This window comes from Dromaius novaehollandiae, chromosome W (genome assembly GCF_036370855.1).
Source record: "Dromaius novaehollandiae isolate bDroNov1 chromosome W, bDroNov1.hap1, whole genome shotgun sequence".
Classification (NCBI taxonomy): Eukaryota; Metazoa; Chordata; class Aves; order Casuariiformes; family Dromaiidae; genus Dromaius; species Dromaius novaehollandiae.
The window spans coordinates 59,039,275-59,064,040 of NC_088130.1; the positions used below are offsets into that span (position 1 = coordinate 59,039,275).

Genomic DNA, 24,766 nt, shown 5'->3' on the forward strand with positions numbered 1-24,766 from the left:
TGTTTTCATCTTCCACTGATAAGAAAACATGGGCTACTTAATTCTGAAATTGTGATTTGAAGATATTTTGTTTCTAAGAAGTATTTTGAAATGAAGGAATGTTTAAAGCAATTTCCTGTTTCCACGGAATGTCATGTCCCAAAAATGGGCAAGAAAATTGGTCTCTCTACTGCTAATGTACCGTACTCATCCACAGGACACCTCAGGCAGCCAAGAATTGGCCCAAGCTGTAAAGAAAATAAGGCTGAGAGCTTTGAGCTAGCACAGCTCTACTGCATTATATTTCATGTTGTTAATAATGCAACCACCTTTTTTCCAGAACAGAAGTAAGCTTTGCTGAAAATGAGTTTTTCTATGGAATTATATCTGTTTTTAAGGTGGGAGCCCAGTATTTTTATGGTCTGCATAGTATTTTGAATAGAGCTGTTTCAAGAGTGCGTGATTTGATGATTTTTTTCTGGCTGAAGCATAGCAGGTGTTTTGTAACACCTGTTTTTAGTGGTTTTTTGTGATAAATAACTGCCTGACAGACATCTGCAACAGGAAATATGGTTGTGTTCCAGACAAAGCAGGACATCCTCTCCTTGGTTAGGTGAACACCAACATCATGGATAACCAAGGGCAGAATTCAGTCAAGAATCTGATCTTTCCTGTTAATGCTGATTTATTAAAGAACTCAGTCAAGTTATTGCCTAGGAGAGTTTTTTATGAGCAAGAACTTCATGGTTATACATAGAGCCACAGGAAATGAAATAATCATCAGCAAATTTAGAGTAGATCAATATACAAGCTGAAAATCTGAAGAGGACTCCCTGCACTGAAAATGTTAGTCAACACTGCATGAAAAACTACTTTGCAAGGTCTTCAGACATACTGGAAGTTGCAAAAGCAACTTTCTTCTGGTATATTGTTATCTAAAGGACTTGGTAATACCATACAATTAATTGAGACTACAAACAGATCCTTAATCCTCCTGCCAGCGGTACTACTTATTTTAATTTTGCTTATTTAAAAAGTTAGTGTTTCTCAGTTTTGGATAAGATTAGGTCCATTACAGTTTCCTCCTGGAGGCAAATCCCTGTACACTAGTGATCGCTTGGATGTTAATTCTCATGCAAACTGAGATTATGTTTTAAAGAAATTTTTATCCTCTAATACTGCTGATGTTTGGTAAAATGACACATACTGTGAGGAATACAGCCCCTTCAATGCTTATTCTAAGCCAATAAGGTTACCTACAGGCTTATTATTAACCATTTTCTTAAATACTTCTGTAGCCTGAGGCACATCTTCAGTCTTGGAGTTAATTGCTCTTGTATTTTTTTGATACTTGTCTTCAGCTTTGACAATCCAGTTAGGAAAGATATTTCACATGTAAATCAAAAGTAAAAAGCATATGCTTTCAGTAGTCTTAAAATCAGGTGCTGGTATTATAAGTGGCTTATCAAGGAATAATCATGGATTTTTTTTCTTTTTTAAGTGAGGACAAGATTTGCACTTGATTACTGACCTCTAAGAAGTTCAAAGCTTTAAGAGACACATCCAATATCACGTGTTGTGATAATTTGGTGGGTCTCATTGAAGGTAAAAGAAACACATTTGCACCACCAAATTGAGAGCAAGACTACGTATGAAGGCAGTTTAGACTGATCTTTCGATTCTGTGGCAGGAAAAATCAGGACAGAAATGTATGCTTGACCTCAGCATAGGTATAGTCTCTTTTTCCTATTGATTTACCATAGGATTGCATCTTTGGTGTTGTCTGTGTGGAGGCGATACACCAGTGTTATCTCAGAAACTAGTTAGGGCTTTGCCTTTGCTCTGCCAACACTTTCTAAAGGCAGTTGTCTCTTGAATTATTTGAAATATCTGTAGCCGATGTACTTCTCAGTGAAACTCTGTAGTTGCTGCTGCTTTGCAATGTATCCGTGTGCCCATTTACTTAAAAGATGTGAGTGAATGCCGGTCAGTGCTCTGCTGGTTGCCTAGCAGGGTCCTCTTTCTCCTACCAGTGTGTGGCCTTCCTGCCTAGGAAGGGTACTGGGGCTGGATGCTGAGTGATGTACATGTGATCTGCTCCAGTCACACTCCTCTTCCTTCAGCGTTAAGTGTTTCCATGTAATTGTCCTCCATGCTCTGTACCTGCCCCTTGAGGCATTTCTGGGAGTGACAGGCGGAAAGAAACACGGTGTGTTGTGGAAAAAACCATCTGGGAACAGGCTGGCATTTGCCCTGCTGCACTGTGAAGGATTAGAAGTAATCGGGGCCAACGACCAGATTCAAAATGAGTGCCCTAACATAGGATTTAACAACAAAAAGGGAAATCCTGTGGTTGTAGGAGATCATTTCCTAAGGGAAAGGCTGGTGGGATGCACCCGAGCCCAAGTTACAGTCCTTAAAAACCCTTTTTAGTTCCCACTCAATCCTTAATTCTGTATGTGCCTTGGTGTCTCCCCTTAAAATCCCATTTATAATTTATATAGGGAGAAATAATTAAAAGCTGTTTCTGCCAAAGGGAACTCAAGTCCACCACTCCCCGAGTGCAAGGTTAGCCTGAACCCCACAGCTTGGAATGGGCCATTCTACATGGAATAATTATATCAGACTTGGATGAGAAAACTATATATAGCCTAGCAGTTATAGTCCTTGCAAAGCAAGTGTGGATCTCAGTTCGGCCACTGAAAGGATATTCTGTCCGTTTTCTCTGCTATCTGTTGGGTATAATAATCCCAACACTTGGAGCAGGACTGGAGCCCAGGACTCCTGTCTCTGGAGGAAATGCCCCGCTGGGGCAGACGAATGTGTTCACCCCGGCGCGCATGTGTTTGCCCTCCCTCTGCCTGTCTGGGCTCATTTTCCGAACGAGGGAACGGCTCCAATGGGAGAAGCAGCACACAGCCCCACCGCAGAGCAGCCTCCAGGCTGCTGCTCGGGGTGCTCTGCTGGGAGACGTGGCTTTGAGCCCCTCTTTGACGCTCAGGCTGAGTAGCCTGGTCGGCACAATATTTTATTCAAGGGGATGGTGCCGCTTCTCTTTGTGGCAAACTGTGCTTCAAAAGAAGTGGAGGATCCTTATTCCATTTTCCAAAAAGAAAATTTAGATGCCTACCTTCAGAAGAGAGCTGTGGGGAAGGGCGGGGTTTAAGACAGCATTTTGCTCTTGCTGAGCTGCATGGGCAGTGTCCTACCTGGTGTGGATTTTTTCATAACTCCTCCTATAAATCGTAGAGGAGGGCAAAGCACTTCATCCAAAGCCCTGAATGCACTTTGGGGAGAGGTGCCACAAAACTGAATGTGGAGCTCTTGCTGCTATGGCATCTAACTCCGTCTCTGGAGCTATTTCTAACATATAGAGAAGGCAGAAGCATCAGAGTGTATTCTTGAGATTTGTCTTTAAAGTATTTCTCTTGTAGATAGTGTAACTTGTCAGCTGTTCAGTGTCGCTGAGACACTTCACAACTCAATAAAGAGAAAGAACGTCAAAATAACAGGAAATCAGTATTTGCAAAAAACTGGAAGATTTACCTTCATTGTGGTTCCAAAGCATTGTTTACACCTAAGGCGTTATCAACAACTGAGGGGAGGGGGGACAGCCATCCAAGTATAATTAAAGTCCATTTAGAAGATTTAATTTGTGCATTGGTGCTGAGAGGATCATTCCAAAGCTTAGAATTATAAGAGGGATTTAATCATAAAAGATTAAATAAATCCTATCTACGTTTGACAAGCATTTTACTCCTCAGTAAGTCATATGATCCATCATTATCCTCTAAAAGCCTAATTAACTCTGTTCCTTATATATCCTCCATGAGACTCTTCCCACGTAGCTCAATCTATATTGCATTTCTGATGGATATTTTGCCTTGCTGAGAAAAGATTAATCTGCATTGAAACTTTGGCTAATCAGGCTTTTCAGCCAGTTAATCAAGCCTTTCCTGCCGTGAAGTCCGGTTGGCATACCTTCAGTTCAGCAACATATTGTAGACATCTTATATCCCAGCCTCAAAAGCTTGTGTGGTAAAGCGCCCCAGGGCAGGAGATAGCACAAGTCAAAGGCCAGCGTTATGTAACGCAGAGTGATTTAAACCTGTCCTTCTAAAGAAGAAGGACATAAAGGTTTTTGCTGGAGGCTTTCATTCCACCTGCTGCCCTATGACCTGCCTCCACAGGGACAGACACATGTTTTATTCTCTTCACGGAAACTTTTATTTTCTTCTCTCAAAACAAAATCACATATCTTCTCTGTTGCTGTTGTTTCTTTCCAAGCAGAGTTTCTAGCAGGGAAAACTTGGGGAATATTGCCCCATGGTCAGTAGTTTCTTAGGCCAAATGCACAGTAACATGCTGGATGCATGTTAGCCTGCCAAGTGTACATACTTGGCTCAGGAAAAAATCAAATCTTTTAACTAATCAAAAATTCCTTAAGAATAGCTAAGCCAGATTGCTCAAGCCTTTCCAAATGCTCGAAGTTATTAATGGAGATGCCTTCTGAAGTGTAATAGTAACCCTGTATTTTCCTGTAAGAAGATATGTAATCTGTTCACATCTAATAGTCCTGGGTAACAACATTTGTCAAGGTTCATTTGGCTACAGTTATCCCTCTTTTCCATTTAAAACTTGCAGAATTTCCAAAGTGCTTTCTGCTGAACAACAACAAAGAAATGAAGGTGCTCTTATGAATACTAGTTGCCAGCATGTTTTGCCCAAAATCTTTGATGTTTGCCTGCGCTGCGCAAATGCTGTTTCCTCTGTGTTGAGAACGTGTTTGGAGGTGAACTCTCTGGAGAAAGGTTTAGCATTTCCTGATTTTCGATTGCTAAATTCCTTACAGGGAAGCTCAAACCTCCCCACCTGGGTGTGTTCCTAACCCTGCTTTTCCAGCTACACCACCGGGCTGCCCAGGAGAGGAGGAGCGTGAACCCTGGCACAGGTCTCGGGCAACGTTTCACAAATACATCTTGATTCCATTACGCTGGATTGCACTGATTAATCATGCCCTACTGATTTTAATGCACTTCTTATTCTTTGATGTCCCAAGTAGATAACAAGCAATGGAGGCAGCTAGAAAACCAATCCAACCCTTGCTGGAGGCAGGTGTGCAGAACGAGTCAAGGAGGCCTTGGGGTGTCAGGCGCCAATGTTAGACAACTCCTTTTTTCCATTTTGTTTCAAAAGATTGCTTGTATTGGCCAAGCAGAAGCCCAAATGAGGTGTGCAGTCCAGTCCATGCTCACACAGCGGTGTGGCTTCCTCCCACCTCTCTGGAGCTCAGTTTTCTTGCTCCAAGTTCTCCTTTTCTTGAATTTACTCAGATGTTTTCTTTCTCCAGCTGTGCAGGTGGCAGGTACTTTCCCCAGTTAGCGAAGATGCCCTTTTTGTCAGAAGTTTTCAGTGCTATCTTTTTTTGCTTTTGCTTTTTTATTTCTGCTGGATGTTATGTTGGCTCCAGTCATACTCCCCAAAGAAAACCCATTGGAAATGGATTTTCCATAGGCTGTAGCCATTACACTGTTCTACCTAAATGGAAGTTTTTTATTTTTCATGTTATCAGCTCCTGATCTTCCGTCCCAGTCTCCTGGGTTCCAGGTGATGTAAACTCTGCTAGCAAAAATCTTGTTCAATACACACCTAATCATGCAAAACCAGAAAGATTTCTTAAAATCAGTCTGTGCTCTTAAACTTCCACATAGATAGATTTCCCAAGGGGTCACAGCAGATGTCAGATGTTTTGCTTCTAAAATCTTCACGTTTTCTCCCTTCCTTAAAACAGAGGGCTGCACCAAGATATTTTTTAAATTGGAGTCTGTAGGAGAGGTGAAATATTTTGCTACACTTCAGCTTCCTTTGGCATAAATGCAGAGCAACACCGGTGAGCAGATCCTGCTGTGTGGTGCTTTCTCTTGGTCTCCATCACTCTGGCTCCTTAGACCAGATCCTTCATTCCCTGCGCCCTGTGCTGCCGCTGCTCCCCAGTGATGAGAAGCCTCTTAAATGGCCTAAATTAACGTGCCCTTATCTGAGTCCCCCAATACTGCAGCAGGGCCAGGCTAGTTTTTGTGCCAGGATTATGCGATTCAGGTACTTGCCTCCAAACAAGGATGGAGAGGAGTAGGAACGTAGTCTATTACTTTCCTCTGCCGACACTATTAGGAATGGGGTGTAAAGAAAAAGGACAGGGTAAAGTATAAGAATCAGGAAAATTTATAGCAGCAAATACAAATTCTCAGCTCAGAGTGAAGTGCCTCAGTCAGAGGCGTCTTGCTTCTTGACACAAATTATCTTTGCAGCTACAGTTTAGCCCCAAATCCTGAACTAAGCTATTAAGAATTTGGAGGTCTTTCCAAGGTTTCAGAGGAGTTTTGTTAATGCCCCAAAGCTTTTGTATGATCTTGTCCTGTAATCCCTGAGTGCAGCATTACTTAATCAAAAAATAATAATGCTGTTATTTAGTGAATAATAATAATGGCTGCTATGTGATTTCTTTTTCATAATCTTAAAATCAGCACACATTTCCCCAAAACAGTCAAGGCGTATACATAGTTCAGACATCCTTTAAACAAGATATCATCTATCTCAAAATGTCCTTGTCAGTTCAAATATTTAATAAATCATGTGCCAGAGAAAGCTACGGGACTTTGGAAGTTGCGTGTTTGGGTAAAAGGAGACCAGTCTTGCTGGCTTCAGCAAAACTGGGATTTTCAGAAGTGACTGGAGTGTGTTTACTTAGTTTTTGGGTTCCTAGTCCGTGGCGACTGACAGGAGCCTGACTTTCCTGGGGTTGAGCGTGGAACATTTTGAAACCCAAACCCAAACGGCTGGAGCCAGGCCTCAAAGATGTGTCAGATCCCGCAGTCACTCACCCCAAACTCTTTGCCAGAGCTCATAAAGAGCCATCTGGTGTCAGGCCGAAGGCGGACGGAGGGTCAGATTTCCTCTACAACCAGTCACGTATTATGATGATATTCTTTTCCAGGTGCCAATGAACATAGTTGGAACAGGAATATTTGAGGACCAAATCTGGAGAATAGCCCAAAAGATAGAACAGAGTGAAAGTTGTGACAGGTTGTTGGGGGGAAAAGGGGAGGAGAATGAGTCTGAAATAACTGTTGAAAAAGGACGTCTTTCCCTTGCTTTGCTTCTTTCCATCTTCAAAGCTTTACTAGCAGGTCTGCTGCTTCTGGGAGTCTTCTCATGCCAGCAGTGGGTTTACCACAGCAGGTAGCGCGGGCTTCCCAGACAGTAGTGCTGGCACTGAGCACAGCACCAGCGATGGCACTTTAATCTTAAACAGAGCCCTCTGTGACGTCCTCATTCTCCACGTTTTGTTGTCTTAAAAATTCAACACGGCAAAAGACTGCTCCGGTGGTAGCTATAGACTCATGGTGCTGGATGCCACCTGCTCGGGAAGTGTCTGAACGACTTCTTGCTGGAGGATGGCAGTGATTCAGAAGGAAAATCTTGCGGTGCTTGGCCATTTTCAATACCCTTTCTCTAAGCCGTTGCTAGAGACAGGATTGGGTTAGATGGACTTTTGTGTTTGACCCATAGCAGTTTTCTAGTCTTATCATCGCTGTTTGATTATGCTGCTCTTGTGTCTATTCATTTCCAGAGAAGTCTTGTTTTAAAGTATTTTGCCTTTCTGGGCATTTGGAACGCACATGCATGTAGTTAGTGAGGTGACAGTCTGATTTAGTTTCCCAGTTACTTGAAAATAAACGGTACCTCTTAAAGAATCATGAAACATTTGAAGAGGCAAAACACAACTCTTAAAAATGGCAAAACACTGAAATTTGCTTTAACAGTTTGGATTCACTAATACATTCCTTCTATCCCTCTTAAACTTCTTGGCTTACTTAAGAGATTCGTGTCCAGATTGTCATTAACAAATTCATCCTACAGATGGGTTGCACAATTAAAACCAATTATATTTTTCTTTCTTAGGCTTTCAGTGTTATTTTCAAATTCCGGGTTGGTTGTTGTTTTCTAATCTTAATTATCATGTCATTTTAAGCTTTAAAAATAATTGGAGTTGGGATCATGCCTAAAGCAGCATCTGGATTCCTGGAGGATGAGGGAAGCCTTGAATCAAACAGCTGGCAAGTTTGCTGGATAAAGGACGGCCAGCACAGTACTCCCAACCTGTGCAGATAACAATTGGAACAATTGGCTGCTACGGCAGAATTGCTCAACCTTGTGGTTTTACCAGGAATCTTGTGTCTGAGGCTTTGCTTAGCACCTGAGCTGTTGATATCAGGTTGCACTGTGAAAAAGCTCTGCTGTTTTTTTTTTTATTATTATTTTTTAAGTTGGTTTTTAGCTGTTGCCTGAAAAGAGGCTTGAGAAGGTGAACCCAAAAGCCAAAAACATCAAGAGAAGCAAAAAATCCCTTTATTTTTATTCCATATATCTTCTCATTTGTTGAAATAGGACTGATTGCTGGGGACCGATGCCGAGCAGCATCCCAACACCTACCACAGGCTCCCTCCCAGCTGGCAAGTCCTGCAGGAGGGATTTTTATTTAATTATTTTTTATTTGAATGGCATTTGGGGATCAGGTCCTTTGGGGGCTGGAGCGCTCCTGCCCATGCTAGTGCTCGTGCTCGGAGCGGTGGGGGCTGCTTTGCTGGTGAGGGTGTGAACAGGCCCTTCTGATCCCGGATAGAGGAGCAAACTTCAAGCTACACAAAGAGGTGCAAGCTCTGCCTGACACTCAGAGCTCTCCTGCGCCTCGCCGGAGCTGCTGGATCATGCCGGACAGGGCAGTAGCACAGCCCTGGATGCCAGGTCCCAGCATAAGCCCTGAAAAGACAATAAGGCACTATATAGCCCATAAACACTTCTCTGTCCCCGCGGCTTCAGGGTCCAAAATGAACTGTGGGTGGAAACCATCTGCCTCTCTGCAGGTCTTCCTGGACTGAGCAGCGGCTTCGGGGTAGCACTGAGAACTGGATCAGGGAATGGATCTTGATTCTTTCATTGGTTTTTTTGGTTTGTTTTTAACAAAAGCTTTTATTTTGCTTGGTTTGGTTTTTAAGCCAAACCAGATCCTTAGTACAGCTAACGGAGCGCCTGTGGCTGTGCTGGGAGAAATACCGCAGCGAGTGTGGGGAATCGCCTGGCTAGAGCTGCCTGAGCCTCAGCTTAAATGTGCCCATACCGTTTTCATTGCTGCCATTTACTCACAGCATCATGTATCTATACCTTCAAAAAGCATTACTAATTTTGATTTTTTGGAGTGTGTTCAGAAGCAAACATGTACTTCGCGACCTCACCTGCAGGTGCAGCGTTTGCTTGTGAGCAACCAGAGCGTTGCAGTGGGCACGCTGAGAAGTTGCTGGCTATAGCAGAATCTCTGAGCGCTGTGATTTTTCCCCTAAATGATACATTGCCAGTTCCCCCCTTCATACCCCCCGCCTGAGGTGAGCAGAGTGCAACAACTATAATTCACTCCAATTATTAGCATAAATGCAAACATTATCTTTGTGGAGGCAAAGCAACCAGAATATCTCAGTGCAGGAGCTACAAAGGTTAATACTATGCATTTAAATAGAGTGGGTATATACATACACACACACACACACACACATATACATGTATTTATACTCTCTAGAGCACATTGTATGTTGATGCCAGAAGGCATTCAGGAAGTTGGATGAACTTTCTGCTCTTTGTGTCACTTAACTTAATACCAAGAATTATTCTTCCTCATCCTGAAATAGCAGAAGTGTTAACATGTTTAATTTCAAACTTCTCGTTTTTGTGCAAAAGTTGAATCTGAGGTACTTCCCAAACTTAAAAAGATTAATATCTAAAAAAGTGAAGAAAAATAGCTCATGTCCAACAATGTTTATTTATAAAGAGTTAAAAGGGGAAAAAAAGGAACAGTGTAGTTCTTGTGACCTGAGCCTTTGGCACCAACCCAAACCCGTTTGCATGCTGAGTCCGTCCATTATACGTTTTGTCAAATCTCTCGCATAATCCCAGTGTCTCTGGTCTTAATCTTAAAAAAATAGGCCTTTGTTTTGTACTTGACTCTAGAGGATAAAGAGTATGCGACTGTCTACAGTGTTGTCAGACCTGGGTGGGCATTTTGGAGTGGCATATACATTTTTCTATTGTGTCAGGGCCTTTCCCTCCGTGTGTGCAGTCTGCTGGGTGTCCATTGTTTGCATCGTCCTCTGTGTTATCTTCAAATTCCTCCGCTCCTCCGAGGGAGTAGATTCCTCTGCAACAACTTTTTTTTCCGGGCTGAGAAAAGCAGTCTTCGCGGGGCCACCGGCAAGCAATGCAGCGCTGCTCACGGGCTGCCGGAGGGTGAGTGCTCCTGCAGTGACGAAGCCTGTGTTAAGCTTTCAGAGAAATAATAGGAAAATTGCAATATCTCGGGAGGGAGGGAGACCCTGGGGCTGCTCTGTCGAGGACTGACCTTGCATGCTGGCCTGCACGATCGAGAACCGAGTCTCTGAATAGATGGAAGTCTGCAGCTTCCATTTCCGCTGTGATTTTAGCCTGTACTTTATGGGTTTCATTCTTATAATTTGCAAATGAGCACTTCGGCTGCAATAACCGCGGAAGATTTTATGTGCAGCTGTTTATTGCTTTTTTTTTTGATGCAATTTGTGATGACGAGGTCCAGTCTGTGCTTTGCATCTCTTGGGAGAGCAAGGCACATTCAGCTGTCAAAATATCAAGTCCTAGTGGGGAGGGAAGAAAGGGCGACACTTAGTTTCGGATTTTCCCGAACTGCGCCATCACCTATCCCCTCCATTTTATCTCACAGTTTGAATAGCCTCCCTGTGCTCCCTGTGGTCCTGCAAAAAATGTAAGACCTTAGATGCTCTCCTATTTTAAGATTAAAACAACATTAAGCTGGCCCACATGCAGCTAAAAATTATCCTTCATAATTTAGTGAACTTTTGTACCGTTAACCTTTTCTAGCTAACCACACTTTTTTGTTGTTTTTGCCAAGTGTCCCTAACTTTAGGATTATATTCACTGATACTTTCAATTGCGGATTAGGGAAGTATTCAAAATTCTGGTCAGATTGGTATGGAAGTGATAAAAGGATAGGTAATCCAGCCATGTCCAGCGTCAACTAAAAATCATTTATATCTATACCTGCAGCTGGTCCCTGTGATCAGTCTAGGACCTGTGTTAAAGTTTGCCATGTAGGGCCAGCGCTGTAGTCCTGTGCCCAGGCCTTTTCCAGAGATGCACTGCCTGTTACAGGATGGTTTGCTTTTTACAAGACACTTCATCAAACAAGCAAAACAGAACTGCAAAGCAAACTGTTGCCTAAAAATATGTGAAAACTGAGGCTTAAACCACAAGAAACCTAAGCAGTTGCAAGTTATAACAGCTGAAGCTAGCAGCTTTTCACGTCAATGAGGGCAGCAGAGCTGACACCCTGAAGAACAGAGCAAAACGCTCTGTGTGGATAGGGGCTTCAGCTGTGGCATCTGTGGGAATGGTAATGCTGGATAAACATGTTTTTACTTGTTAAACTGGAACAGGCTCTTTGGTCCCCATGCATGCTATGCTTCTCAGAAACAGTCTGTGCATGTTTGCTGGCGAATCCTCCCTCTCTCGTACGTAAATACGCATGCAATGCAGTTAGGCCGGGGCAAGCAGCTGCCCTGCAGAGCCCTGTGCAGTGCTGCTATTTATTAACTCAACACTTCTGATGCCTGCTGTCCACCAAGCAGCAATGTCACAGCAGCCTCTCCTTGACCACCTAAAATCACCTGAATCATCGAGCTGGGTGACACTGAAAACCCGCCTGCCCTGCTAGCTCATCTTCAAGAGCAGCCAAAGTCGCTCTCCTGGATACTCTCCTGGTTACTTTCCCAATTTTCAACCATTTTCAACTCAGGGACTCACAGTGCAGGACATATTTGCTGTGTATTTCATAACATCAATGGATTTCTCTTCTGTGAATTTTCCCAGTCTCCCTATGAACAGATGAACACTCTCTCCCTCCTTGGCAACGAGCTCCACAGTTTGAACACCAGTGTGGGGGGTATCACCCTGGCTTGATTTGATTTGAATTTCATTCTTATTAGCTTCATTTGATTCATCTGGTTCTTGTAATGTGCAGCTATGTAATATTGCCTGGTATGGCATAGTCAGTCATGCATTTTGAGCCTTGTCAGCTTGGCAATCTCTGTTATATATTGTGGATATTTATCTGGTAAAAAATATTCCAGCACGAAACTTGCTTCTATAAAGTCTCCATTTCTAATCCCTTGTGTTGCTTAAATCTGATTTATGAGATAAACAGCTCTTAAAATGTTTTTTCCATTAAGTAAAACGTTTTTCATTTGTAATTAATTAGGAACAAATTATTAAGGGATGCACTTCTATTCAGGACCTGTTTATAAACGCAGGGAGGAGTTGTGGCCTGGTTTTGTGTAGACAGATCTGCCCCCGCAGAGCGTGGGGACTGTTTCTGCTAACACAGCGATGGCACTTGAGCAGCCTGAGCACTGCTGTGGCTCTCTGAAACCCCTTTAGTTGCCTGGTACGGTATCGTTATGGGTTTGCGGCAGATTTTCAGGCTTGGTCTGGCTGCCTCGCACTGCGGAGATGACACACTTCTTTCTTACAGCTGGTTCTCCAACCTCTCTGGCTGTTTTTATGCAGGAACTTGACCTATCCTTCATCTCCAGAAGTGCCTCACCCGCTTTGCATTGACACGTGAAAGCTGCCAGTCCGCGGGTATGCGTGGTCGAGTCCCCACTACTCCAGTCCCCAGCGCAGATGCCTCCTGGCCTGCTAGTGCCAGAGGAGGGCCAGTCCCAGCAAACAGACTGTTTCACCACTCTGCCACATCGTTTGTACAGCAAACCTTGCTTCTGGGTTTCCAAAACTGGCTGATTCTTTTCAGTTCAACCATCCCTAATGTGACATGTACAGATGACCTTTCCCTCCTGGCTAGCTCAGAGCGGAGCCTGCAGATGCAAAGGTTATCTGCGTCTCCTCCCCACTGACAGCCCCAAAGCTGCTGATGTCAAGGAGCAGCTCATTATTAATTCTCCTTACGCTGGGGTATCAATATGCTGAGAGTGAACGGGAAAATGGGGGCATATGACCTTTATAAGCTTCCTGGAGAGCCTGCCTGGAGGTGTGATGTGCTCAGAGTATCTGTGTAGTCAGCAATCTTGAAGAATGCAGTGTAAAAAAGTGTGTGTGTGTAGTAAAGGGTGAGAGGGAAAACTGCGTTTTCTATAAACTTATCTGCAAAGTCTTCAGACCCAATTGGTTGAAGCTATGAGGAAAGCTGACAGGGTGTAATAACTGTGGAAACCTTTTTCCTCCTTACAAAAGTAGGAAATAGATTGAGGATATGTGCTTTTATTCACAGTGGTTTGGCTGCGAGTGGTGTAGCAGTGCACATGCCAGGTAGGTGCAGAGCTGCTCTTACCCCAGGACAGGAGCCGTTGAGTTGAGGGGCTCGATGTGAACCTTCTGTTGGGGATGCACGTGGGGGTCGGAGAGAGGAGCAAGCTCGGGAGTGCAATGGCCCGTCTATGGAGATGTGGGCTCTGTCATAGGCATTTTCCTTAGGTTACTTATTTATACAGAACAGGGATCATGGGATTTACTGATAAAACCTGTAGAAAAATTGAGAACGGGTGAAATGAAAGCCTCTTATCTTCGCACAGTGTGGCATACACGTAATAAAGATATAAATTCTAGTTTTCACCAAGTACTAGCAGCAAGTCTGTTCCTGAATAGCCAAGGTAAAGCTTGTGAAGCGTGTTAAGCAGCTGTGTGCTTTTTAACCAAACTGCCTGCAAATGACTCTTCGGATATATACTTAAGCTTGAGTATCTGTAAACTCTGGTTGTCATTTGGGTGGGGGATGTGGGAGGGTGAGAAACAGGCTCATTTGTGTGCTGTCCAGGATGTCGTAGGGTGGCTGTGAGAGGAGACACAGGCTGGATGCTAATGAGTTCAGCAGCTGCTGCAAGTGATGTTATTTTCCCACTGTCAACATGGATGCTGTGTTGCCAGGCTGGGTGTTTTTAAGATGATGGATACCTACAGTCTGGTGCTACTTCAGCCTTCATAGTCTTTTTTTCTTTTTCCCTTTTAAGATATAAACCCATTCTGATGTTACAGCATCTCTTGCTGTCTTATGATTATTTGAAACCATAAGGTTGCATGTAGTGCCCTTTTATTTTAGCTCTTGACAGCATCTCTTAAGTTGTGCTGGATGCTAATATTGATCTGGGTAGCGTGTTGTTATCCCTGATCCCTCTGTCCCCAGGTGCGTCATGGACACAGGCTGGTGCACCTACAATGACTTGCAGAACAAGTCTCACCGAGGTACCCAAATATCAACAATCTCTCTCTTAGGTGGCCATCTGCTCCTTTGATTAGCAAGGATAAATATCCCGCTGGAGACTGAGTTTTCTGAGAGGTTCAGGGGCAGGTCTCAGTACACACATCTGAGTTTAGATGCTCTGAAGAGCTCTACTGCTGTCTTTCCCTAAATAAGAGTTAGCTTTTGTTATTTCTAGAGGTTCAAGCCTATTGTTAGAATTGTAATACTGCTAGTTTATCTTTCTTGAGGCAGTTTAATATTTTCTTGGCTACATAACCCATCTTTCTGTGCAACGAACAGATGTTTTCACTGGATTCTTTGCATCTCTGAGGTCTCTTTCCTGGATGTTTTACATTCAATTAGAATTTATGAATGTGTAGAAGATCCTTCTGGGATATACTACATTTCTTCCCAGAGAATTTCCCATAGCGTTGGGATATTTGCTGGCTTTCTTGTCTCTCTCAAACTTGTGTGAACATAACCCTCCGGAATGCTTTGTCATCCAAGGGTCTTGCCACCCCATGCTTTATCGTTGCACCTGATAATTAACAATTGTTAATCATTATTAGCAGTGCAGGCCGGTCTCTATCCCACTATTTCGCTTCTTCTGTGTTGGAAACAGCCAGCTTTTTCATTTTTGATGTCTCTTTCACTGTTTCTGAACTTCTCACTGCATAACATAGCACCCCATAATAATTGTGAATCCTTAATTTTTACATCATAGTGCGTGCAAAACCCTGAGGTTTATTTTGTTGGTCCTTAGTCTTTCAGCTTTGTTATTCCAAGGCCTGTGATTTCTTGCAGGCATAAGCATATTGCGGTCCCTCTGAGTCTGCTTTGGGCTTCTTCCCTTTGCTTAGACATGCAGCTTTTTGAAGAATATCCGTCATCTGTCCTGTGAAAGGCCTTATGTACCTACATTGCCGCATGAATAATAGCAAGCGCAGCTACTCTGTGCTGTTTCTCATACACTTTTCCAGTTGAACATACGTAAATAATCTGAACTGAAACTTCAGCTTGGCAATATTTGGGTAATAGCTCTGTGTATGGGATGAAATAGTCTTCCTTTATGAGATTACCTCATGTGAGAACTCCTTTGATTCTTTCCAGTTTGGCCTCAGAAATACATTTTGGTTTTGTTGGTGAGTTTCTAAAGATGAAGTTAAGACAACCAGGGAATGGTTTAGACAAGTGATTAATGCACATGGGTGCAGTTATAGCTGCTCTGTGCAGCTATTTCATTATCCTAGCTACAGGATAAAAAAACCCAAATGTTCCCGTATTGTTTTACAGCACATGCCCAGAATTAATTCTTAAACTTATAGTTTTGAAAGTAAGTGTTGAGCTCATGTGTTTACAATCAAATTTATCTCTCAAAAGTAGGTTCTTTGCCTATCGTCTCTCTGTCATCTTCCCCCCTCCCCCCGCTCTTTTTCTGGAGGAGAGTGCAGTAAGTGTTATGGAGATCATTTATCCACTTGCAAACTTAGCAAAGGGAGGCACGAGTTACCTGCACTGACTGCACACAGGGGATATGCCTTGTGCTATCACGTTTCCCATTTTTTATCTTCCCCGTTATTCTGTGCTGGCCCAAAACTGTCAGCTTGTGAGCATTTTAGGATTCAGGCTTTGTATTTCATGAGTAACTTCTCAGCAGTTTTAAGTCCCAGTTCATAGTCAGAAAGAGATGTGAGTGCTCAGTGCTTACAAGACGGGATGCATCTGCTTCTGTGTTAAAGACAGGGCTATGTATAGCTTTAGAAAGTGAAAGGCCATTTGGTTCAGGGATGGGTCCTTGATTGAGACTTGAAGACTTTGGATCTTTCTTGGCTTAGCTACTGGCCTGCTGGGTGTCATTAGGCATGTCGCTGTGGGCTAAGCCCAAAGGGATTTTGGTATTGCAGTGGCTGACTTCTAGGCACCCGGCCACCTAATGAAATCCAGATCCCAGTGTCAGGCATCCAGACGCATCCAGGAAAAGCAAAGGGCCCGTGAAGTCGGTGAGATAAGGGGGGGCCCATAAGCGAGCCAGCAGGTATCTGTTTTAACGCATTCCTCTATGCAGTGCTTGCTGCTAGGAGCCCTCTCCTGGAGCTGGATGATTAAGGCAGTTTGGACAACTTTTTTAATGAGGAAAGCAGGGAGCAATCCTCACCGCAGCTGAATGGGGCTGGAGCTTCCCTCGTCTGGGAATGTACTAGCACTTGGGGTGGGATCCACCGGGACTTTGTGGTGCCTGGAGTGAGGCGCTTGGGCACGTGTGCCTGGCAGAAGGTCTTGGTGCCAGGGCAGCAGGTGCCCACAGGGGTGAGCAGCACATTGGTCCTGGACTTGCATAATTAGCCCTTAAATTTGTCTCATCCACAGGGGTATTGGTGCTTCTCTCAGACCGCTTTGCAAAGCACAGGTCTGGATGAAAAAAGCTAGAGGGAATATTGGATAGCTGCAAATCAACATTTAGATATTTGGCCTGTAAGGCTGTTTTAACAAAACTGTAATGTGTAATACACGCCATCGTTTCAGAAGGCTGAAATACCTCTTCAAACAACAGGCAGCAATGCTGGCAAACAGTCTTCAAAGGTAGCGAAATAATCCCTGAGGGGAGATCTGCTTTTGTGAGGAATTCCCCCGCAGACGGCTGGGAGATCTTAACAAACAAGTCCTTTTAAACTGCGATGTACTTTGAAGCTTGAGTGAGCATTCATTCATTTGGCACAAAAAGCAACAGTGAAAAGGAGGGGGCGAGGGGTGGAAAGGCTTAGTCAAGGTGAAAACGAAGTTGAGTCTTTACCCAAAGCCATTGTGGATACAAATGAATTGCTTCAGTGGAGGTAATAAAAGATATGTTATCCCACATTTAATAAAAAGCAACAGTGAAAATACAAAGAGCTCATTTCAGGCTTCAGTTATCTGATGCGTCCTGTTTATTGCACCCAGCTATTTCTACCAGGAAGGAGCCCGAAGAAGCATATTGCCCTTTGAAGTGTGGGCTGTACAGCCGGTTTCCCATTAGCTGTTTTGTGGAATTGCTAAATCTGCTTAATATGATCCACTTTCATACTTTTGCCTTACCAGTGGCAAAGGGCTCTCCGGAGGGAAGAGGGCAGATGGACTTCTGGATAAGCCTTGCAAATGCGCACTGAGGATGGGGTAAACTGGGGTGTGTTTCGTCCTGGTTTATACATGGAAAGGAGGACGCAAGGTAAACCAGAGGCTTGGTTCAATGAGATGCAGAGCACATACAGTTTTCAGTAATAGCAGGGTGCTTGGCAGGATTGTGGAGAACATAGGCCTCGCACAGAAAAGCACTCGATAGAGCTATTGCAGAGTAAGCTTTTGTTCTGTCTGAGTAGGAATAATAGAAGCTGGTCTTAATTTTTTGCTTATTCTGTTAGTATTTTCAACTTTCATTTGAAACCATTGTGTTATCTCTAGTGGTCAGGTCATGGTATTTAGAAAAACAAGTTTCTTCACAGTGCATTTCCTGCTAACTAAGATATTAAAGTTTGTGGAAGGATCCCCACTAACTTCAATAGGCTTTGGATTGGGGCCACAGTCCTCTTCCAGGCAGTAATAAACACTGCACATTTTTCCTATCAAAAGCAATCATTTTGCAGATGTATTTCACTAGCTAAGCGGACGTTTACCTTTGTAATGCCGTACAGGAAGGACAACACTGGATTTGAATTGCAGTCAAGTTTAAGTTTTATTATATAAAACAGTAATATACTTTTAAAGGTTATGTTACAAAATGCTTTTTTTTCCCCGAAGCATTTTGCAGCAGCCTTGCACTTGTAAACAAATACAAACAATTCCAAGCAAATGGAATGGATTAAGATATACTTTTTCAAGGAGTTGTGTTGTGACTGTTCTTAAAACAACATCTTTCTTTCCTCAAAAAGGAGATTGGTGTGCTGTGATATCATTGTTGAGTCATGACTTTGAGAAACAAACTTATTTACATTAATGAAAAATTTTGCAGTTGAAAACATTGTCAAAACAATCTCCAGGAAAGTCATTGTTGTGGACTGGAAAGAATGCTACTTCACATGTGTTTAATTATTGGGGGGAAAAAAATGAATCTTGCCTTGCATCACAAAAATCAATCTGCAATAACAGGAAATCCTGAGCCATTTATGTAGAGGTCCCTCTTTCATTGTAACTGGCAATTGGTTCCAGCTTCTAAAACCTGTCTAATTCTTGACAGCTACAATAATAGTGCCTCAGCTGAATTGTACACAGCAATGTTCTGATCGTGAGTCTGATTTAATGCCGTAAATCAAAAAAAAACGGAAATGACTTGTTGGTATGCAGTGATGCTCTGTTACTTTTTGGTTATGAACACAAAGGTCAGTAAAAATAGGAAAATGTCCAAATCTGTGAGCAAGGAGCTCACAGTTCCTTCCTCAACCTGTGCATGCCTGGGCTTATGCAAGCCGAGGTGATAAAAAGCGAGGGAGGGCAAACAGGAGGTGTGGCTTGTTGCTGTTTGTGTCACCCCAAGCCCTTGCATCCCCAGCCGCTGAGAGGGACGCTGTTGTATTAGTTACTGCATGAACACAGAGCAGAAAGAGCAGCCCATGTGCTGATGTATTTGTGATTTGGGGTACAAATCGAAGGACGGCACCCCGCAGATGCAAGGAAGCCACGTGATGGGGAGAGCGGCTCAGCAGCAACGGAGACCTGCAAAGCCTGGGGCAAGCCCTGCAGCAACGAGGGGCAACGCAGCAGCCCCGTCCTCCCCAGCGTTAGGCACAGAGGGGCTTAAACTGAGGCTTACGCTAGTGAGTAGCATCAGGGAGTCTCATCTATATGACACCTGGTTCATGATCTCCTTAGCCCATATGACGGAAGTAGTTTCACTAATTCCTTTTTATTGTTCGACATTTCTCCCTCATGTAATAAATGTGCTAACATTGTCACGTGTGCCTTGGCTGGAGGCTATTCTGCTGGCTGTCACGACGGAAGCTTTCTGCCTTGTCGAAGGATATGCTGTGGATTTTTAGCATTCTGCTTTCTCTTTATGTTCCTTGGTCTTTACTTTCTGGCCAGTTCTCTTTAACTTGTGTTTTTTATCCTCCTCCCCCAATCTTTTCTTCTGCCTGTTGCACAGACGCAAGTGTTTGTTTTTTAAAAAAAGGAAGAAAAAAAAGCCCCAAAAGTAATTTATTGGGATCTTGGCAGAGGGTAACGCTTGTGTGGAGAATCCGATCTCTCAAACAGGATAGTGGTGGCCGTCCAGAGGGTGCTGGGAGTCCCCATTGTAAGGGTCCTTGCAGTGGTGCCCTCACTGGGATCAGGTGAGACGCCCCGAATCGCTGCTCTGCACAGTTCCTGCAACCCTGCTGGCCGTGGTCCTCTGTGACTGGTCCAGCACATGCCTGATCCCTCATTACTGATTATCTTAAAGCTATGTATGCAACATCTCCTAGATATCATAACAATGTTCAAAAGACGGTCCTCCATGACCGTTTCTGCATCTGCAGGAGCAGTTTCTACTGGCTGTTTTGAAGCATCCTTTCTGTGTACAGCTTGGTCCATTCTGCAGGAGGATCTGGGTGGGGGAGTCTCTGGGACAGCCAGGTTCTCAACTCAGGATGTTAACCAGCACATTAAAGCATATAAATAGGGCCTATCTGTTGGCTTCAGCACAGCAAGACTGCCTGGGGGAATGCCCAGGCTGTCCGAAATTGCTCCTGGATACCAGCAATTAGTCGAATGCTGTGCTATGAAGCCAGCTAGGAGATCAGTCAATCCCCTTGTCTCAAGCCTGTCAGTTGTGTCACGTATGCAGGGAGGAGCTGGGGAGTTTCTGGACCACCCAGGGAATTAATGACTAAGTGCCGTGGATGTGCACAAAGGCACAGCCCCAATACTCAGCTACTCCACAACTCTAACTGTAAGACAAAGCTGAATTTCATCCTTATATCTCCATTACAACTTAAATTCCATAGATCTTGCCATATGCCTTGCAGCCTCTGGATTGAAAGGCAAACACTGACTGCACAGTCTTCCAGATCCAAGGCAGATGTCTACTTTATCTCTTTGTTTTTTTAATATCCGGTTGATAACGAGAGGAGAAAGTAAGGGAAGCAGCAGGCTCCCTGTGTTACACCTATCTGTAGTCACAAGGCGAGATTCTCCTTCCTTGCACTTTTAAATGCCTCTTAAGATGCATTTTTTTTAGTTTTAACAGGGCTGGTGATAGAAGTAAGATACTAGCCAAGGTAGCAAAAACCAGATCATAGGATAATTCTGTTTGGAAGGCATGTCACGAGATCTCTAGTCCAAGCTCCTCCTCAAAATAGGGTCGGCTATGGGATGTGACCAGGACTCTGGAGGACGGACCCAGGCTGTTCTTGTAAAACTTGAAGGGCAGAGACTGAACTCCCTGGGTGTTGCAGCAGGATGGCAGCTTGCTGGCTGCTGATGCTACTTATTGGGGAGGGTCTAGATTGAAGCAAGCACTTCAGGAGAGACTTTCTCACATATTGCAATGCCTGCTTTTGAATCTTACTGCCTTTGTTCATTAACTTGGAATGAATGCTTATAGCAGAGTCTTGGCTGCATTGCTGGAGTAGAGGAGCGGTTACATGGAAGCATCCTGGAATGATATAAATTGAGTTTGAAATCTAACGGAGAGCTGGCAGTGGCACATGCCTTGTTTTTCGTTCTGGGGTTTCCCTTTGCCTCCACTTCCCACACAAGGGACCAGGTCTGTAACTTGGGCTTTCAGTCATTTACTATGATATGAAGAACATTGTTATTTAGCACTGTAAGTGAGACCAAAAAGGACTTCATGAGTAGCGGATGTAGATGTTAGTCAAGCTCAGTGTGTCCCGTGTGAAGAGAGATTGTAAACTTATGGTTTATTGAGTTTGGATACAAAGAAAGAACTTGAAACAGGTCTTTCGAGATAGCAAAAGGGTCTTGTTTCTGTGCTGTCTTACAGAAGGTAAAGTAGTTTTATTCCTGTGTGGCTACATCCTGATGTCCTTGTAGGAGACTGCCTGGCCCAGGGCATGGCCCAGTGCTCCTGCAGAGAGGAGGAGGACCCTCTCAAAAAAGCCTGGGACTGCTGTGGCTCTCAGCAATGCAGGAGGCTCTGGAGGAGATGGGGGTGAGCTGTAAACCCCATCTGGTTAGAGGCCTTCCTAGGAACTTAGCAAATTCAGCGTTCAGCCCGCTGGTTTTACTTTGTCTTTGCTGTGGGAACACATAGGTTGATTTTTTTTTTTTTTTTTTTTTTTTTTTTTTTATACATAGGCGTAGAGGGAACAGGGAATTAGCTGAAGTTTCACTCATTGTCTGATAGCAGCTAATACTGGATTGAGACCATGCTCTGCAGAGCTCTGTGCAAATGCTTGGAGAGACATTCACTGCCCTGGAAAGTGCAAGGTTTTACTCTCCCTTCTCACCATGCCCAGGAATTTACCCAGACCCATTCTCTTAGCAATGTTCTGCATTTAACTCAGTGTCAGAGAAATCATCCATTTATAAAATACCCGTGACCCAACTCTCTGAGTTCTGCACTGACCAGCCTGAGTCTTACATGAGCTCTCCTCGCATTCATCTGTCCTGCAGCTCTGGCTGTAGAAACCTCCATGTCCGCAGCTACACCAGACTCAGGTAACCCTCAGCCTTGATTTCTGCCATGGCCGAGCTGTGCTGATCAGAGGTATGGAGTGGCTTCCATATCAGGAGGGGTTAAACTGATTAAGATTTATTTTGGCCAAGAAACAGCAGAAAGGGAATAATAGAGGTCTCTGAAATCATGAATGAATTGTCCACTGCTTTTCACAACGCAAAATCTAGGAGATGTCTAAGAAATGATCGGGCAGCAGGTTCACAACACACAGTTAAATGTGGAATTCTTTGTCACAGGAAGATATGGATGCTAAAGTTTACATGGCTTCAGAAGAACATTTAATTCAGGGAAGAAAAATCCATCTTGGTCTACTGGGCATCTTGAACATAAAGATTTTACTTCTGCCTTTGCTGCTGTATTATTTTTATGAACAATAACTGAGGAAAAGAGAGAGCTTCTTGGAACCAAATGCCCTTTTGCAAATAGCAAGTTTTGCAAAAAACCTCTGCCATGCAGACTGGAGGCTGTGATTTATTGCTAATAAAAAGAAAACAACATTGTCACGCTGAATGTAGGCCACCAAACCCTTTTGCTCCTAGGGGTGGGCGTGTGACTTGTTGCAGAATTTGGCAGCACTCTAGAGAGGTTTTAGGAGTTTTTACTGGTTTCAGATTGGTTTCAATGAGGGAGCAGGTAGACAGACTGCTCCTACATCCCAATATCTCATGTTAATGACTGGGTAGTTTGGTATCGTTTTATTCAGCAAAGAGAACTTCCTACATCTGATCAAAACACTGACTGGTGCAGCCAGGAGCTAGAGAATTAAACCGCTTTCTAACTGCTGCTATAACAAGATCTCAGCTGGGATTGTCATATTTCTTTATTCATTTTTCAGTTACATAGCCTGCTTTCTAATGTTCAGATTTTGTACTAGTTTACCTTGGGATTTATTGTTTTATTCACAAGATGAGTCATCGCCCTCAGTTTGGAGAGCAATCGCACACTCCTCTGGGGTATGCTCAAAATTGGGCATGGTTAACTGCACGGAGATGATAGGTGGTTAACAGCTGAACTTCATGAACAGCTGGTAGCACTGAACTGTTTAATGCTTTTTTAATGAAAACATGTTCACAAAACTCAATTTCGGGTCTTAGCTTGAACACATGGTATCCTTCCATATTACCCTATCCTTTTCTGTAAAAAAGCCTGAGGTGTCCTGAATCCATATGGTGGCCTAAATCCACATGAATTTATCAAAATTATATTGTCCTTTCATACGCAAGAGTGAAAAGCCTGAGGCATGTTTTTGGTGCTACAAATTTTTCTAGTCCATGTCTGTAATGAGTAGCATTTTTTGGTGATTCACTGTTGCTGTTCTCCCATGTTTGAAAATCAAATCAAAAGTAGGAAGACGAAGAAAAAGGGATGATTGCAGTGTGTAAATGAGGTATTGATAGGATAAAAATAACCTATGGAAATAAAATACTGTTAACTGAATTGTATGTGAAAGTAAATTGTAGAAAACAAACTGGCCAGATTGGTGCCAGAGAGCACAAGGATGGTTTCTCTGCTGAAATCATTATACAAGCTTGTAGCAAAATTACAAATACTACAGTTAGCAGGAAAACAGAGTTAATTGGATTGTTTCTAGAAAACAAATGCTCTCTTTTTTCAGACATTTCTTGGAAAAAGAATGAAAAATATCCACACTTAAATGAAGAAAATTGGCATTCAAGCGTAAATACTTGTCTTAACTATTTTCACCAAAATTATTTGAGACATTTGGGAGTGCTAAACACCACAAGTCTAGTTGAAGTCGGTAGCAGTTGCATGATCTTGGTGCTTTGGAAAATAAGACCATTTATCCCATCTGGGAACAAAACCAAGCGATTTGGGATTACTCGTGTACCAAAATGTCAGGAGCAGAGACCAGTTATACCAAAGAGTTTACAAACAGATGTGTCAAAAATGGGAAATGACAATGCTTTGGATATGTTTTCTCTTGTATGAAGGTAGAAAACATGATTTTCAAAATATTTTGTTGTCTACAACAACTTTTTTCATTTAAGAAAATGTGAAATGCTCTTCAAATTATTTGGATTTTTTTCTATTGAAAATGTCATCAAAATCAACAGAGTCATAGAAAACATTTGAATTATTATTAATCAGTACCTTCCAGTGCCAGATGGCTTTCCGGAGGCTTTGACTAGATCTCTCTAAGTTAGGGACAAGCTAGTTTGCAGTGAGGTTATGAAAGGCGTTTGAAAAGTTGGGATTTTCGGATTTCATAGCTTACATATGATAATGTGAAGGCCAAATTCATCTGACGAATTTTTCACAGTTAATCATTTAACCATTTCAATGAATGCATATGTATAGATACATATATACATATATGTATATATCTCAGGTTACTTTGAGAGTTAATACTTAATTTTTTCACAATAAAGTGCAACATAAAGTCTCACTGCTTTGTGGAGCAGAGTTACAGTAAATTTTTGAAGCAATCCTTATCCTCTCCGTTGTTGCATATGAGCCTTCCCATGACATGAGTGAGTGTGCGCCAGTCCCATAATGGGAAATAACTGCATTTTGATCAAGTACCAGATGAACTGGATGGTGAAGGGAGGCTCTGCGAGCTGGTATGTGAGGTTTGCTTGCAATAAAAAAAACCAATTGGACAACATCACTGCAAAGTGTTTGGGGCAGGAGCCGTGTCTGTGCCTGCGAATGCCCCCAGCCTGCCTCATGCTGCGTATTCCACAAGCTCAGCATCAACCAAGGACTATTAATAATTTTCCTGGGAGTCTGGGACATACCATTGTTCTACATAATGAAAGGAAGAGTCA

General features: G+C 43.1%; 1 protein-coding gene across 1 annotated transcript in view; it reads left to right on the top strand.

The window, feature by feature from the left end:
* The window catches only part of CCBE1 (collagen and calcium binding EGF domains 1), a 110,648-nt gene that overhangs the window by 25,630 nt on the left and 60,252 nt on the right, over positions 1-24,766 (top strand). The window lies entirely within an intron of this gene.